Here is an 18,697-nt window from a genome sequence, read left to right as displayed (position 1 = left end):
AATAAAAAAAATATTTACTGCTTTAGGTAAATTTGGAATTAAATTTTCCCTAATATTGTTAAAGACTGCTTCTCATGCCGTTTCAGAGGTCATCAACTGGTTTTAAACTCAGGCACAGTGTGTAGAGGCCAGTCAGGAGGAGCGCTAGTTCCCAGTAGAAGATCTTCAAAGTTGTGATGGCCCCATATTTTAAATCAACGTGCAATCTTTCCCAGACCAATGAACTTCTAGTTCGTCTTGAATATAGGCCTACATTAGTTCAAAGTTTACAAAGAAATAAAATAATCATAAACATAGTAATGACTTCACAAGAATTACAATTGTGTAATAAAAAGAGTCAAGGCATATTTTGAATTTTTAACTATCTAGTCATATAAATCTCAACCAAAAAAAAAATCCTAGAAAATTAATTTTTATTTTAGAAATTATCAAATATCTCAATGTGCAAATACAATAAGAATGAAATGCTTTCATATAAGACTGTGCTCTTAGTAGTGGTGAGTGGTCTTGACTTATATCTTCCTTCTGTCGTATTCCAATAGCTTAGGTGTAGAAGTACAATGAACTTCATTCCTGAGGGAACCTTGGAAACTTCTTTAGCGCATTATGCCTCTGCCTTTTTAAAAATTCTAAAATACGTTTTTGCCATCATCAATAAAAAGTATTCCATAGTAAAGATTAATCAAACCGATTCCAACTGGCTTTTAAAAACAAATCGAATTGTTATAATCAGACTCGCTCAAATCTCTTCTAGATAGGACAAACAGTTTGAGAACATTAGATATTGATTTTGAGAATGGGGGGGGGGGGATAGTAATGCCATTAAACAAGCTCAGCCTCTTTTTTGTTTAATGTCCAACAGAATGCGTCATTGAGCATACAGTGCTAAATTTACAAGCCTTCGTAAATGTGTCTCTACAATTAACGGTAATAAGCCTGTGCTGTCGTTATCTCTGATTTGTTTAATTATTAAGTGGACTGGACAGTGGAGAGGGTGACAAGAAGGAAGGGTGGCTGTCACTGCAAGGGCATTGGGTATCTAGGGATAGCTTTGGTTGTTCAGATGGGGACAGGGCCGGTCTTTTGTTCAGGCATGTCAAGGTTACGTAGAAATAAATAAATAGGGAGCTGAATTCTAAACTACTTGGGGTCTCTTCTTAACATTCCTACCATCAAACGTATCAACTTACTTGTCCAATGTTCCTCTTTTTAGCTCCCTTTTCATTTTTTTTCCTTTTTCTGGCCAGCTTAAGAAATAATGGTGACTTTATAAGCTTGATATGTAAAATATTAACCAAGATGTATCCATTAAAAATTATTTTAAAAAATTATTTTATACAATGGGACGGACAAACTGACAGACAGACAACCCAAAGCTAATGGCGCACACCTTTCAGGGACCAAAAAATATTGACTATAATAACTCAACTCAATTTCTGTCTTCCCCGTTTTCCTTTCTTGCAGCACTTTGACAGACTGAGATATTGCTAGATGAACTTTAACAAACTGAAATATTGCTAGATGAAGCTGTAACAAACTGAGATATTGCTAGATGAAGCTGTAACAAACTGAGATATTGCTAGATGAAGCTGTAACAAACTGAGATATTGCTAGATGAAGCTGTAACAAACTGAGATATTGCTAGATGAAGCTGTAACAAACTGAGATATTGCTAGATGAAGCTGTGACAAACTGAAATATTGCTAGATGAAGCTGTAACAAACTGAGATATTGCTAGATGAAGCTGTAACAAACTGAGATATTGCTAGATGAAGCTGTAACAAACTGAAATATTGCTAGATGAAGCTGTAACAAACTGAGATATTGCTAGATGAAGCTGTAACAAACTGAGATATTGCTAGATGAAGCTGTAACAAACTGATATATTGCTAGATGAAGCTGTGACAAACTGAAATATTGCTAGATGAAGCTGTGACAAACTGAGATATTGCTAGATAAACTTTAACAAACTGAAATATTGCTAGATGAAGCTGTGACAAACTGAGATATTGCTAGATGAAGCTGTGACAAACTGAGATATTGCTAGATGAACTTTGACAAACTGAGATATTGCTAGATGAACTTTGACAAACTGAGATATTGCTAGATGAACTTTGACAAACTGAGATATTGCTAGATGAACTTTGACAAACTGAGATATTGCTAGATGAAGCTGTGACAAACTGAGATATTGCTAGATGAACTTTGACAAACTGAGATATTGCTAGATGAACTTTGACAAACTGAGATATTGCTAGATGAAGCTGTGACAAACTGAAATATTGCTAGATGAACTTTGACAAACTGAGATATTGCTAGATGAACTTTGACAGACTGAGATATTGCTAGATGAAGCTGTGACAGACTGAGATATTGCTAGATGAACTTTGACAAACTGAGATATTGCTAGATGAAGCTGTGACAAACTGAGATATTGCTAGATGAAGCTGTGACAAACTGAAATATTGCTAGATGAACTTTGACAAACTGAGATATTGCTAGATGAACTTTGACAAACTGAGATATTGCTAGATGAAGCTGTGACAGACTGAGATATTGCTAGATGAACTTTGACAAACTGAGATATTGCTAGATGAACTTTGACAAACTGAGATATTGCTAGATGAACTTTGACAAACTGAGATATTGCTAGATGAACTTTGACAAACTGAGATATTGCTAGATGAACTTTGACAAACTGAGATATTGATAGATGAAGCTGTGACAAACTGAGATATTGCTAGATGAACTTTGACAAACTGAGATATTGCTAGATGAACTTTGACAAACTGAGATATTGCTAGATGAACTTTGACAAACTGAGATATTGCTAGATGAACTTTGACAAACTGAGATATTGCTAGATGAACTTTGACAAACTGAGATATTGCTAGATGAAGCTGTGACAAACTGAGATATTGCTAGATGAACTTTGACAAACTGAGATATTGCTAGATGAACTTTGACAAACTGAGATATTGCTAGATGAAGCTGTGACAAACTGAGATATTGCTAGATGAAGCTGTGACAAATTGAGATATTGCTAGATGAACTTTGACAAACTGAAATATTGCTAGATGAAGCTGTGACAAACTGAAATATTGCTAGATGAAGCTGTGACAGACTGAGATTTTGCTAGATGAAGCTGTGACAAACTGAGATATTGCTAGATGAAGCTGTGACAGACTGAGATATTGCTAGATGAAGCTGTGACAAACTGAGATATTGCTAGATGAACTTTGACAGACTGAGATATTGCTAGATGAAGCTGTGACAGACTGAGATATTGCTAGATGAAGCTGTGACAAACTGAGATATTGCAAGATGAAGCTGTGACAAACTGAGATATTGCTAGATGAAGCTGTGACAAACTGAGATATTGCTAGATGAACTTTGACAAACTGAGATATTGCTAGATGAACTTTGACAGACTGAGATATTGCTAGATGAAGCTGTGACAGACTGAGATATTGCTAGATGAAGCTGTGACAAACTGAGATATTGCTAGATGAACTTTGACAAACTGAGATATTGCTAGATGAAGCTGTGACAAACTGAGATATTGCTAGATGAACTTTGACAAACTGAGATATTGCTAGATGAAGCTGTGACAGACTGAGATATTGCTAGATGAACTTTGACAAACTGAAATATTGCTAGATGAACTTTGACAAACTGAGATATTGCTAGATGAACTTTGACAAACTGAGATATTGCTAGATGAAGCTGTGACAAACTGAGATATTGCTAGATGAAGCTGTGACAAACTGAGATATTGCTAGATGAAGCTGTGACAAACTGAAATATTGCTAGATGAACTTTGACAAACTGAGATATTGCTAGATGAACTTTGACAGACTGAGATATTGCTAGATGAAGCTGTGACAAACTGAGATATTGCTAGATGAACTTTGACAAACTGAGATATTGCTAGATGAACTTTGACAGACTGAGATATTGCTAGATGAAGCTGTGACAAACTGAGATATTGCTAGATGAACTTTGACAAACTGAGATATTGCTAGATGAAGCTGTGACAAACTGAGATATTGCTAGATGAACTTTGACAAACTGAGATATTGCTAGATGAAGCTGTGACAAACTGAGATATTGCTAGATGAACTTTGACAAACTGAGATATTGCTAGATGAACTTTGACAGACTGAGATATTGCTAGATGAAGCTGTGACAAACTGAGATATTGCTAGATGAACTTTGACAAACTGAGATATTGCTAGATGAACTTTGACAGACTGAGATATTGCTAGATGAAGCTGTGACAAACTGAGATATTGCTAGATGAACTTTGACAAACTGAGATATTGCTAGATGAAGCTGTGACAAACTGAGATATTGCTAGATGAAGCTGTGACAGACTGAGATATTGCTAGATGAACTTTGACAAACTGAAATATTGCTAGATGAACTTTGACAAACTGAGATATTGCTAGATGAACTTTGACAAACTGAGATATTGCTAGATGAAGCTGTGACAAACTGAGATATTGCTAGATGAAGCTGTGACAAACTGAGATATTGTTAGATGAAGCTGTGACAAACTGAAATATTGCTAGATGAACTTTGACAAACTGAGATATTGCTAGATGAACTTTGACAAACTGAGATATTGCTAGATGAAGCTGTGACAAACTGAGATATTGCTAGATGAACTTTGACAAACTGAGATATTGCTAGATGAACTTTGACAAACTGAGATATTGCTAGATGAACTTTGACAAACTGAAATATTGCTAGATGAAGCTGTGACTTTCATAATGGATCATATCTTTGCAAGTTACAACCAGATTACAGTTTCATGGATGAGTTAAGTGGATGAGTTTAACCAATGAGTTTAATGGGCAACTTTGATGTATGATTTTAATGGATGAGCTTAATGGATGAGTTTAATGGATGAGTTTAATGGATGAGTCACAGAAATGACCTAAGTGGATCAGTTTAGTTGATGAGTTAATGGATACGTTTAGTGGATGAATTAATGGGATGAATGAAGTGGATGAGTTTAATAGAAGAGTTAAGTGGACAAGTGGTTTATTATCCAGATTTATCTTCAGTCTGTGGATGTTAAGATTTCGTTGGCTGGTCATGTCAGTTAAAAGGAGAAAGATCCAGATTCCATATTTCTCTATGGGCAATTTCTGATGTGTGGTACATTTAAACTAATGGGCCTAATCTTTGTTATGTGGATATAAACAAAAAGACCTTAAAGCGGTGGACATAATTTGCAAACAAACTCTCGAGGAGAAATAGCTCTAGACGAGGGGTGGGTAACCTTTTTGTACTGAGGGAAAAATTAAAAACCTTTGGTAATGGGGGCCGCATATATATACGCCTGTGTTTATACTTGTTTAGTTTTCACAAAAAGAAATGTTTGTTAACAGATGTATGTGTACCCAAAAAACGTGAACATTTAGCGCCAGTTTTTTTGTTTTTTTAAGTGCTGAAATACAGCTTCTGGCAGCTATAAAGCTCCGTACTGACTGGAACTTCTCTTTCAGGTCATAATTTGCTTGGAGTTACTTCCTCGAGAGTTGAATCAGCTTCTGCGCTAAATGGTGAGCTGATGGTATTTATGTGTATACTATATGCACACATGATTTCTGTAAGTGTCCGCGGTCCGCTTAAAACACTCCGGCTGGCCGCATGTGGCCAGCGGTCCGTAATTTGCTCAACCCTGCCCTAGACCGCACTATGTGCAGAGCAGTGGTGACACTACATGCCATGGACAGCGCAACAGCAATGATCTCAGCCAGTAAAAAAGAACGAACCAGCAAACTGGCTCTTCCAACATTCATATCAGATGTTGACATTCAGGGCAATTTAATCGTTGTCGTCAATCGTTTCAACCCGAGTTGACAATTTCTCCGCCTGACCTAGCATTAGACGAGCTAACCGGACTTTTCAGTCTTGACCAACGCCCATTATATTACATTACAGTATCACAATGAACAAGTTAGTGATGACAAACCCCCCCCCCCCCCCCCACATAAAAAAGACAATTTGATTAAAAAAAAATATTGACATTACTGTCATTGCTCGGTGGTCATTCAATTTGACAAGAAGCAGCTGATTTTTTTTTCAAATTGACTGAAACTAAACAGAATAATACTGAATTGAAAATAAAGTACGACAACAATCGAGATCTAGAGTCTAGATGCAGACCTATATTTATAAGCTCTAGATCTAGATGAAACCAGCGTACTGAGCAATGAAGTAACACCTTGTACCATGTGCCGCAGACGAATGTGGGCGTGCAAACGTGCGTTGCCCTGAGAGATCTAGTCAATTTGATTCTACCTGGTCTACAGCTGCCTACGTTTAAGAAAGAACTTAGGAGATTAAAAAGGGCAACAAAATAATTAAATTTGTAGTTAACATTTCAAACACAGTAGCTTGCCTTTGTTCATGTTTGTACAATGTGTTGTTTTTACTGAGAAAGTTTGTCCTTAGTTTGACGCCCCCTCACCACTTGATTCCCCGTGCGGGGCCGCACCACCCACAAGTAGCTAGCTACGCCTCTGTATTTACTTCCCTCTCTCGGACTAAAATTAGAGAAAAGAAACAAAATATTATTTTAAACAGACATTTCAGAACCTATGTTGTAGTGGGAAGCGTAGTCTAGAGGCTAAGTACGCTTTAATGGTTCGGCTACCTATGAAGGGGGCTCGAGGTTCGACACCCAACTCGGGCAGTGTTTACTTTCTCCCAGATACCCCCTCTCTCCCCCCCCCCCCCCCCCACTGGTCCACAAATGAGATTGGACCATAGCGCTCTGAGCATGCTATAAGCATGAAAGTAGCGCTATATAAAAATCAGGCCTAGTGCCTTATCAGTGTGGACGTAGATTATTACTATTATATTTTTTAGTCTCTTTTTATCCGTTGTAGTCTTATCTTCAGTTAAAAAAATGTAGTCAATAGTATGCTTCCTACATTGTGAACTTAATGTCTCAACATTTTTAGTCTGTCAAAAGTTTGGTCATCTTGAAACTCAAAGACATGACTAAACAATGACAGTTTATTTGACTTGGCTTTGTTCACATTTTTTAAATTGACTCCTAACCATATGTCTTAAATTGCAAAGTTAGGAAGGTTTTTAGTACTAAATTGTCAAACGTTTTTCTTTTCTTAAAAGAATATATTTTTTTCTTGGAGTCTTGATCTTTGAATGGTTTGTTCCTTTTATACAGTGTTGCTACAAGGCGGAGTTGTCGCATTGAGGGGTCCATGGTTCACATCCCAGCCAGAACTTAATTCACTATTTTTAAATTAACAATTTGCTCTCGTGAACATTTTGTCCCTAGTGTTATATTTTGTGTGCATTAGACATAAATAATCCGATTGACAGTATCGCACTGTCTACTCATTAGTCTCACTGGACCAAGATTTGGACATACAAAAAATATCCACTTATCTTTTATTTAAAAAAAAAAAAAGAAATAAAATTCTGTGAAAATAAATTTGTTGACATTTTGTTTCTACTTATCGTAACATATTTCCTTCAAACATGTTGACCAGTAAAGTTTGTCTGGTTGTTGCTGTGGTCATAGTGGTGGTCAGCGCAAATGAAATTAGGAAAAATTCACGCAAGAAAGAACACAGTCAAAGAAAGTTTATAAACAAGATTACAAAGAGAGTTTGTGTTGCCACACAAACTCAGAGGCGGCCCCCGTGGGAGACGGATCCCTGGTCGACTGAGGATGGCATCGAGCAGGGTATGAAACCGAGACCATAGAGATAATCAGTCCTGCGCGCTAACCGCACGACCAGGCATTGCTCTTAATCTAATGACAAACTGGTTACAAACTAATAGACGACTATTGATAATATACCTACACATTACGGAATGACAACTACCGGATATGTACAATATGTCAGAAGAGCGATTTTAGATAATCTTTTGGTATTGAGCATTTTCATTTAGGCCTAAATGGAACTAGAATGAGGATGTAAATCTACCTAAATTAAACTACTAATTTAGTACTCTCAATATCTATATCTACTAGATCTAGATCTAAAATATATATTTGGGATAATATAGATGTAATTTAGATAAGATTTATATTAAAAAAAAACACTAGATAATCAATTAATAGACAAATTGCAATATGAAATATTAATATAGTAGATTAGTTTTAGTATTTTATAACATTGCAATATTGACATATTGACAATCTAGACTTTAGAAATAAAAATCTACACTTTAAGCCTAGAAATTAAAATTATAGATCTTGATCTAGTCTAAATCATGTCTGTCTGGTAGTGCGGTTTGCGCGCTTTACTGTCGTTTGGATTCATCGATGGTCCCAGGTTCAAACCCTGCCCGCTCCCATCCCCCGTCGTCCTACGGGAGGTTTAGACTACAACTCTGAAGGAACATCCGAAACATGTAAAACAACAAACATTCCAAACTAGACGAAAAAATTTTAAATCTAGATTCTATAATGATTTTAATTAGAACTTAAAATCTAAATCTAGTTTTAAAAATCTAGCTCTAGTGTAAGAAAAAAATCTAGATCTAGTGTAAAAAATCTAGATTAGATGTAAATCTAGCTATTATGTCTTTTTAAAATGCGAGTAACATTACGAGGTTTAATAAACATTACCATACCGAGTTGTTTTAGCATTAAAGGAACTTATTCAATATGACGTCAAAGGAAAAAAATCCACCACGTCACACGGCCTAGTTAGACTAAAAAATATCATCTATACGAGCAGCTTGTTGAGGGTTCATAGACATTGGTGCACCGAGTGATTTCTTTTAGCATTTCATTTAAAGAATTAACTCCATATGACGTCAAAGGAAAAAAATTCCATTACGTCACACGTCCTAGTTAAACTAAAAAATGTCATCTATACGAGCAGCTTGTCGAGTGTTCATAGGCATTGGTGCACCGAGTAAGATCTTTTAGCATTTCATTTAAAGAATTAACTCCATATGATGTCAAAGGAAAAAAATTCCATTACGTCACACGTCCTAGTTAAACTAAAAAATGTCATCTATACGAGCAGCTTGTCGAGTGTTCATAGACATTGGTGCACCGAGTGAGATTTTTTAGCATTTCATTTAAAGAATTAACTCCATATGACGTCAAAGGAAAAAAATTCCATTACGTCACACGTCCTAGTTAGACTAAAAAATGTCATCTTTACGAGCAGCTTCTCGAGGGATCATAGACATTGGTGCACCGAGTGAGTTCTTTTAGCATTTCATTTGATGGGCTAGTTAGACTTAATATATATATATATATATATATATATATATATATATATATATATATATATATATATATATATATATATATATATATATATATATATATATATATATATAAACGGATTAAAGACGCTTTTTTTTTTGTTTTGTCTGTCAGTCTGTCTGTCCGTTATGTTAATAGCGAGAAAAAAAAAGACTAAAAGCTATTGAAAATCTGATTAAAATTTAATTTCCCTTCCGAAACATCGCATTAGTTTTACGTTTCTATGATAGATTGTTCCGGATGTTTATATATTTATAGTGAGAGAAAATAAGAATTCCAGATTAATCAAATGCCGTTAATTAATTTTGTGGGATGGTCTGTTATGAAAATTACATGTACCATAGCCTTATGGAGGTTTTTTCAAACCATACTTAGGTGTTAGGAAGTTGTTTTCCTTAAAAATCGGAGCATAATATTAACAATAATTAGATTTTCTAACGTTTTAGCTAGAAAGTTAAATGTTAAACTATTTTTCATAAAAAATCCGGAACAACCAATTTTCGTAAATGAGAAAATTATTTGTTTTATTTATTACAAGAGGGATTTCAAACATTTATTAGCGTTATTAGACTTTTCATATAAAATTCGGATCATTTTTGGCGACGATTTGTAAGAAAATTAAGGTAATGTAGTTCGATTTCTTTTTCGAAACAAAATCCGGAACATTATTTACCGATTAAACAACTTTTATTATATTTCGACAAGAAAATTAACTGTAAAATAAGTCTTAAAATTGATTTTCAATAGTCGTTTCTAGTTAATTACTTTCTTATTTTAAAATCCTGAATAACCTATTGTCGATATTTTTGAAAAAAAAAATTATTTGACATAAAGTTGTTTTAAATTAAAAATTCGGAACAATTGATATTGATAAATAAACTATAGTGACGTTGTGTCAAAGAATAGAAGTGTAATATTAGTCAATAATGCGATTTCAAACAATCATTTGACATAATTTATTTTTTATAAAACAATATCCGGAACAACTTTATAGTTAATGAAATATAAATCAGTATAGATATTTTAATTTAGCATTTATATTGCTATTTACATTAAAAACCGGAACAATATATTAAAGATCATGTGTTTCTTGCAACGTTTAAGCATGGAAATAAAATCTAATATAAGTTAGAAGAGCAAACAACTATTCATTGGCATTGATTTGTTTTTCACAAAACATCCGGAACAATCTATTATAGATACTTAAAACAATTGCAATATTTCTGAATGAAAAATTAAAGGTTAAATCAGATTTACAATAGCCTCTAGTGTTATTTCTTAATCTAATCGTGACGGACAGACCGACCAACAGACAAAACGCACAAAAATAATCTTCTTTTATTTGGATGGGGGCACTAAACAAAAAATAAATAAAATCTGATTTTTTAAAAAAGTTTAAGGAATTGGTTTAGCGCCTGTACATGTTGCGACGTTACGCTACTGCACGAAAGTCGCTGCATAAAAAGACCATTTTAAAAAATGTGCGTGATATTTACATACAAAATGCATTATTAGCCTTTATAAACAAACAGAAATGTTTTCTTTTAATTTTAGCAGCTAGTTGACTAGAAAAACCACCTTTATTATTTATATTTGTTGTAAATATTTCTTGTACATTTTATCAATATATTTGACTTAGTGATACTGAAAATACACAAAAATTGTCCATCTTTGTTAGCATATTGTAACATTGCCTCCCTTACATTTACCTAATTGTTTTAGAATTGGTGTATTTTTCTGAAAAAATCGCTTGCATAATTAATTTTATAAATTAAACGGTTTGCTTTTAGAAAACCAAAAGTAGCCGTTGCACCTAAACTTTTCAAGCCGCATTTAATGATGAAATAATATTTTTCATATCTCTTCTAGTTTTCGAGATCTGAGTGTGACAGACGGACAGACGGACAGACGGACAGACAGACAGACGGACAGACGCACATTTTGCACAAACCTAATAGCGGCTTTTTCCCCTTACGGGGGCAGCTAAAAATTTTTTCATGTTCCCCCTAGTCTAGTGTGATTAATGTCACATTGATCAAACTGTTGATGGAAAGAATTCCATGTATTCAAATATTTCAGTCTTTCCCAAGACGTCTGGACATGATCAACTAGGTTTCCCTGGCAAAGCTTTGGACCTGTTTGTGTGTTCAAGGTAGTAACGATTTGGGATGTGGTCTGGTAGGTCTCAGGTTCGAACCCTTCTCGCAGCTATCCCCCATCGTCCTGGGAGAGGTTTGGGCTAGAATCTGAAGGAACATCCCAAACAAGTAAACATTGTTTAAACAAAGTTTATTTGAATTAGCAACGTCCAGTGTTCAGTGAAATAAGAAACCCCAACATGCAAATTATAAACATATTAAAGAAAAAAAAAGAAAAGCTTATCTAAAGGGAAGAACTCCACATGTACAGCTATAAATTTAAATAATGTAGTAGGTATTTCCCTTTTAAAATATCAAACAAAATAATTAATTAACAATAATTAATTGACTGATTTGTTAATTTTTTAATTGTGCCAAACCCCACCTATTGTCCTGTGAAGGATTAATTTCCCTGTCGGTATCAAACAAAATAGTTAATTACCACCAATTTAATTGACTAATTGATTAATTGTTCTATTGATTTAATGTTTTGTCTTTGTGAATGAATATTTACGCAAAGTTTCAACTTGATTCGAGAGTGAGGGTGGGAGAAATAACATGTTCAAACTTTTTACCAAACAGACAGAGTGAGTTGATAGATGTTTCCTAAAATGGAAAGGTAGAAAAGAATAAACTTCAAAAAGAAAAGGTCAAAAAGGAAAGGCAATAAGATGATCTGCTGGCCATGAGACCCCTCCCCTCAGTGTGTAGAGCAGTGGTTCCCAAACTTTTTTGTCTCGTAGACCCCTTGCCAAGTTTTTTAGTTTTCGGTAGACCCCCTGAATATTTTTGAAAATTCATTAACTTCAATTGTGTTTTTCTTGCAGATGCTAGGTCATATATATACATTGATGATATTCAAATTAAAATGAAGGGAAAAAAATAATATTCATGACATGTGACTAATAAAAAAAAAACTATTGGTGGAAATGTTTGATACTAAAATTTCCAGATTGAGCTTCAATTTATGTTTAACGTTATATCTTCTCGACTAGATAATGTTTGACTTAGTTAAATTTTGGAAAATAAGTCTAATGCATGCTACATTCATTGAATCCTCACAAGAAACACTGAGATTATGACTTGGTTTTGACAAAATTTATAGCAGCAAATTAGCCACATTAAATTTATGAAACAAGTCTGTTAAATAGACTATGTCCTTTATTTATTTATTTATTTTTTAAAAATTGGATCTTTAGCACCTAAAAACTCAGAATATTGTCACAATGTTTAAGTCACACATAAGCTTTTCGACAACTATCATACTTCAGTGTGGAGGAGCCATTGATCAAAAGTTTTTTTTTATGGATTTCTTGATTCATAACAAAACAAAAAATATGATAGTAATAACACTATATTATCGGGCATGTTTAAATAGTCCAGCTTTTTTTAAAGAAGTATGTCGTTTGCAAGTAATTACATAAGAACCTTTCAGTGTCCTAACTCATCTTACCATTACACCTTTGAACTAGTTTGAACTGTATAATATTGTTTCATAGAGTAATTATTTTTATCATGATATCAGATATAGTATTGTGTAAAACAGGTTGTAAAATGGTTGGCAAAGTCTATTTTTTGCCTATAGTGTGCATTTTTCTAGAATTTGATAAACTAAAGTATTGTAAAATGTTCACAAACCTCTTCTCTTTTGTGATGTTTTAATCAAACATATTTTCTACTGTGGCTCTATTCTGAACTTACAGTATTCAAAAGTATTTCAAATCTCAATCTATTTTATCATGTTGGCGTTGTCTCAAAAGAAGTTTTAGACTTAACGCTTTCATACCGACATAACTTTAAACTATATTGCATAAAAAGCCCAAATGTATTTGCTTGTTTTACAAGGACGAAATGAAGCCTAATTTGTAATAACCAACACTGGACTTTCTGCAGTTCTTTTCAGACATGGTCATGGTAATATTACTTTCTTGTAGACACAATTAAGTTAATTAATAAAAAATGTTAAAATTTTAAAATAAAATCATTCGACTAACATGTTTACAATTCAAATTATTACTCAAGGTACAAATCATTAGTGGCCAATGAAATTTAAAAGTCTCGACGTGCTTCAATGAGATCCACTATCGTAGACCCCCATTTACAGGCCATAGACCCCCAATTTATTTTTTCACTTCCGTAGACCCCCTGGAAGTTCTCGTAGACCCCTGGGGGTCTATATAGACCACTTTGGGAATCACTGGTGTAGAGCATACCCTCATCACTACAAATATAAAGTAGTAATATTATAACCTAATATGGGATTTTCAACAAAATCTAATTCACAGCAAAAACACGACTTAACTCTTTCATGTCACTAGATCTTCAGTACCACCTGCAATACCACAAATCAGCTCCTATTTCCTCATTCTACACCAACCAATCGCCCAACTTCTCGTCGTCGTCACACACACACGCGCACACACACACATACACAAGCACACACACGCACACACACACACACTCTCTCTCTCTCTCTCTCTCAATCCATATCACAGGGGTAACACACAGCTCGCACTTGTAATGTAAGGATCGAACGTCGACTAGTGTATGGATTCATTTGAGTTGGATGTGGCCAAATATGTATGTCACAGATGGGTCTGCTTAGTCACTTGAAATCTTCGTACCTTTTAGACAGGCTTTTATTCACATTTTTCTTAAATTGCACATAACTATTCTATTTTTTTTTTCTTTCCTTCACTTTTTTTTCCCTAGACCATTCTCAAACTGTTTCAAATGACCACAAACAGCAACCAAAAGAACTTGGACTTTATAAGGAACGTAGTTACTACAGGAGACGGGTCCCAGGTTAGTTAAACGAGATATAATGCTTTTCTTTACATTGGTTTCCTTTACGAAGCGTCTCAACTTTGGACTATCTTAGAGCACACTGCGTTCCAAAAATTATGTCTACAATATGTGTTACAAGGTCATTTGAGGTCATCTAAAAGTAAATAGAAGTGGAATTCATAAAGCGCTGGTTGTGAGTGTGTGTGTGTTTTCGTGTGTAAATGTTGTTCCTATTTGCATCTATGTTGTTATTGTTACAGTAGTTACGCTGAGCTTGTCAATTGTAGTCAAACTGAATGTCCACTTGATAGCATCAATAAAAATTATCTTATCTTATTTCATCTTATTAAGATTAAGAAGATGATAATAATAATAAAATAAAGACTCAAACTGTGAGGCGCGCTCAAAGGGAGTATGGGTCTTTTTAAGTGAGGCGCCATGTCCTATCATGGTGGATAGAGGGCGATGCCGATCATTTGATTTTTGAAGGGACAAATTAATTGTTGTATTTCTTTGTAGTTAAAAATCAACATTTGGTTATTAACCAAGTAAAATGGCAATGCTACCGATGTTTCAAAAATTAAAATATTTAAAGTTTTATTTTCCATGTTGGACCTTTTTAAATGTGTCCGAGAGAGGCGTCAGTAACTATCGACAAAACTTTTTTGAAAATCGCTTCTCAAAACGTAACCGCTAACTTGATTCTTTTCGGCTTTTTTATGCTATAACAGTTGGAGTATTTTTGACATTCCTACATCGTTAGTTGACAACTTCTTTTTGTGACAAAAAGAAAAAAAAGGTCATCGACTAAACGAGTTACTTAAACGAAGATAGTCTAATGACGATCAGGTGAATGCGCTATATTTGTCTCAGTCATCCCTCGCGTACTAGTATTGGTAGGCGCTACCTCCTTCTTTATTAGACAATGGACCTCATTCACCAATCGTAAACAAACAACATTTAGTCACGTGATTTTATTGATAAAACAATGGGAAAAAACTGTCACGTGACAACCATCATGAATTAAACATGAGATCGTAAATTATGTAGAAGAGATAGAGCGCCACGTGCCTAAATGTTGTTTGTTTACGATTGATGAATGAGGTCCATTTGCTATTTTTTTTTCAGTGACTCTAGACGCCAGGAGAATGCATTTCTTGTTTTGATTGCACAAAAATGCTTATCAGACCTTCACACGCCTTTGTCCTTTAATGTTTTTTGTCATGCGCTATTCCCTTAAAATGAGGAAAAGTGCGCTGTGGAGTCCAGGAGAAAGTATATTTGTAGTTCAGAGCGCAGTGAAACGCTTGGAGTCGGAGCTCCCGGGAAAAAGAAATAAGGACTCTATACAATGTAATTCACTTTCGCGAGATGCTGCAACAATATCGATTTAAAACTTTGTTTTTAAAGAAGACATTTCAAAATGTCTTTGCCTCAAGATTCTTCACGACTTTCTTGTGGCAGAATGGTCGAAATTCTCCCGACAGATGTGCGTCGTTATGTTGACGACTTTAGTGTGACAGAAAATAAAAAAGGCTCTTGTCAAGACGCCTTTACACAAAGATCATCTCACGAACATCACGCCCATTACAGACGTGCCTGCATTGAGATTTTCATCGATTTCCATCGCAAAACAGGATTTAGCCAGAGCTGCTTCCTTCTTTAATAGACTTAGGCTTGCAACCTTTTTTTTTACAATGATGAATAGTGCAGTATGGTTGCAAGAAGAACACTTCGATATCGGTCCAGCCCAGTAGCGGCCTTAGGGATTGGCAAGTTGGGCAATACCCCCAGGCCCCGCGCCTGAGGGGGGCCCTGCGATCGGAGATTCATTTGTCACCGTCAGCTTCGAAAACCAGATCAGTTCTGATAAACTAGGACTCGTTACTCAATATCTTTGGACATCTTTCCAGGCATCTATATGATACCATCTACCATGTCAGCTCTTACCATGACATAATGAACTTCAGCAGCACGAGGTTTCTGTACATCCCGTTAAGTTTTTGACTGCGTGGTTGGATGAGAATGAGAAAGTCAAATGGTAGCACAACGAATAACGTAATGCAACAACAAATTACAAATGAAAAACTGCGCAGTCTTAACCTAAATTCTAGCGATTGCACGGTACCTTGACGAAATAAAAGGCACGTTTCGTGGACAGAAACAAACGAACAACTTTTAGGCTTGATTGCAAAGACATCTTCGACGAATTAAGAACGCCGATGCTCAAGACCATTACATCAGGCATAGGGTTCAAAACAAACTTATTTACCTGATGGCATCAAATGTAAAACGGAACATTAGTGATGAAATCAAACATTTTCCCGCCATCCTTGACTGCACGCCTGATTTTAGACACAAATAGCAGACGCCACTTTTATTGGAGTTAGTCGACGTTTCAGATCTAAAAGTTTAAGGTGCTAGAACACTTGATCAAATTTCTAGATGATGACAACGCAGCAGGAAAGGGTTTGTCAAAGGCTCTTCTCGCCGTGCTACAGAACCTTGGCCTGCAGATCGCCAATTGCCGTGGCAAGGGAAACGACTATTATGCAAACATGAAGGGAAAGCACCAAAGAGTTCAAGAGCACATTTATTCGCAACGGTCGAGCTTTTTACTCTCCTTGCAGCTGCCATAATCTTGACCGCCAGCGTGTTTAGCAGAAATATTATCTAATTTGTTGATTGTTCATGAAAAATATTTCTGAATCATTAGCTACAATCTTTAACCTTAAAAGACAAAATCTTCCTTGCAGATCATTATGTAATGTACTCAAACTGCCAATAGTACAGTAACTACTACCTATGATTGGTCACAAAAATAAGGCCTACAGCGTTGGAGGAAAACGAGACATTAGCGTGATGTGGTACGATATATATAGTCTACCCTTGCGACTTAGGGCTCCGCATATAACACTCGCCCAGGGCCCCGCGCACTGCTAAGGCCGCTCTAGGTCCAACCCATCCCCTTTTTTTACTTTAATCTTTTGATATTCTCTCTTCTTGCTACGAGAAAACCATTTTCATAGACGACAAGAGAATATCTAAAGCCAAGAACAAATAAAACGGTTTGATCCGGGGCTCTACCCAGGACCCCGATAGAGGAGCTTCCTGAAAAAATGGGGGAACTTGCGGCCACTTATATACTTTCTCCAGACAGAACCTTTTTTACAATACGAAACACTTAAAAATTACCTATAATACTATTTAAAAAATAGAAAGTGAATATATGATGTGTACATTGTAAATGCTAAACATATTATGAAAAATTGTGTTATAATTGTATATATTTTTTTTTTCATTACATTCTTAAAATTCCCGGACACCAACAGGGCCCCCATGTCTCCATTTTGGTTAAGGAGGGGGGAAGAGTGAAACAATTACTGTTTAGAAGGGCGCTAATGGTAAATAATTGAGAAAAACTGAGTTATAGAATGAAATAAGAATTTAATTTGTAAAAAAAAAATAAAGTTAAACAAGGCTTTGAAAGCTATTTAAAAACAAATACCTACTCTATCATAAAGAATGTTCTTTCAATGTTTTTGTCTGTTAGGGAAAACACTCTGATAATCCATAAATTGTGATTCCAATCAAAAACTAAAACTTTCATATGACCTTATGTTTTCAACTAATACGAACTATCATTTTACAATTGGTACTATGACAGGTTAGATAAGTTGCTAGAGTGTCGAGCTAATAATGGAAGGTTTTTAGTTTAATCCCCAAACTGGTTATTTTGATTTCCATTAATTTTATCAATGACAAATAAAATTAGTATTTAGTTTACTAATTTAATTTTACTAATTTAATTTTACTAATTTAATTGAATAAAAAGTAGAAATTAATTCTTAAAAATGTATATTGCTTGTTAGTAGCTGCCTGTACCGGTTCAAACCAGTTTCACTGCCACAATGGTAACTGCATACCCAACTGGTACCATTGTGATGGCGACAATGATTGTGGAGATCAATCAGATGAGCAAGATTGTCGTGAGTACACAGTTCCATCGTGATATTTATAATATTAATAATTACATAATGTTCATAGAAAATTTTACCAAAGAAGTTAAAAGTAGTTTTGATTTTTGATATATTGTATTGCAAAACAGTTTTTATACTCGTACTATGTATCATGTATGTGACTTTTTGTTGTTTTAATTGTTTAAACAATGATCACAGTATTTACATTTTGAAAAACAACAGTAAGCTTCTAATAGAACCAAAAAAAAAAAAAAGACAAGTGAGTTAAAAATAAGCATGGCACTCTTCAGTGGAAGATTGTGGCCCTTTCTTGTCAATTTGAGAAGCTAATTTTAAAGAGGGTATAAATACAAAGTAGTACGATAGGCTGGGTTAGTCGATAAGCTTCAAGCCTCATGTTAGGTCTACTTTTGTGACTCTATTGTTAAAATTAAGTTATATTGTATATTTATGGTGGTTTGTTTTTTTTCAATTATTTTATGTTTATACTTGAGGAATTATATTGTTATATTTCC

This window comes from Biomphalaria glabrata, chromosome 4 (assembly GCF_947242115.1).
Source record: "Biomphalaria glabrata chromosome 4, xgBioGlab47.1, whole genome shotgun sequence".
In the NCBI taxonomy this organism is placed as follows: Eukaryota; Metazoa; Mollusca; class Gastropoda; family Planorbidae; genus Biomphalaria; species Biomphalaria glabrata.
This window is presented reverse-complemented; position numbering follows the sequence as displayed.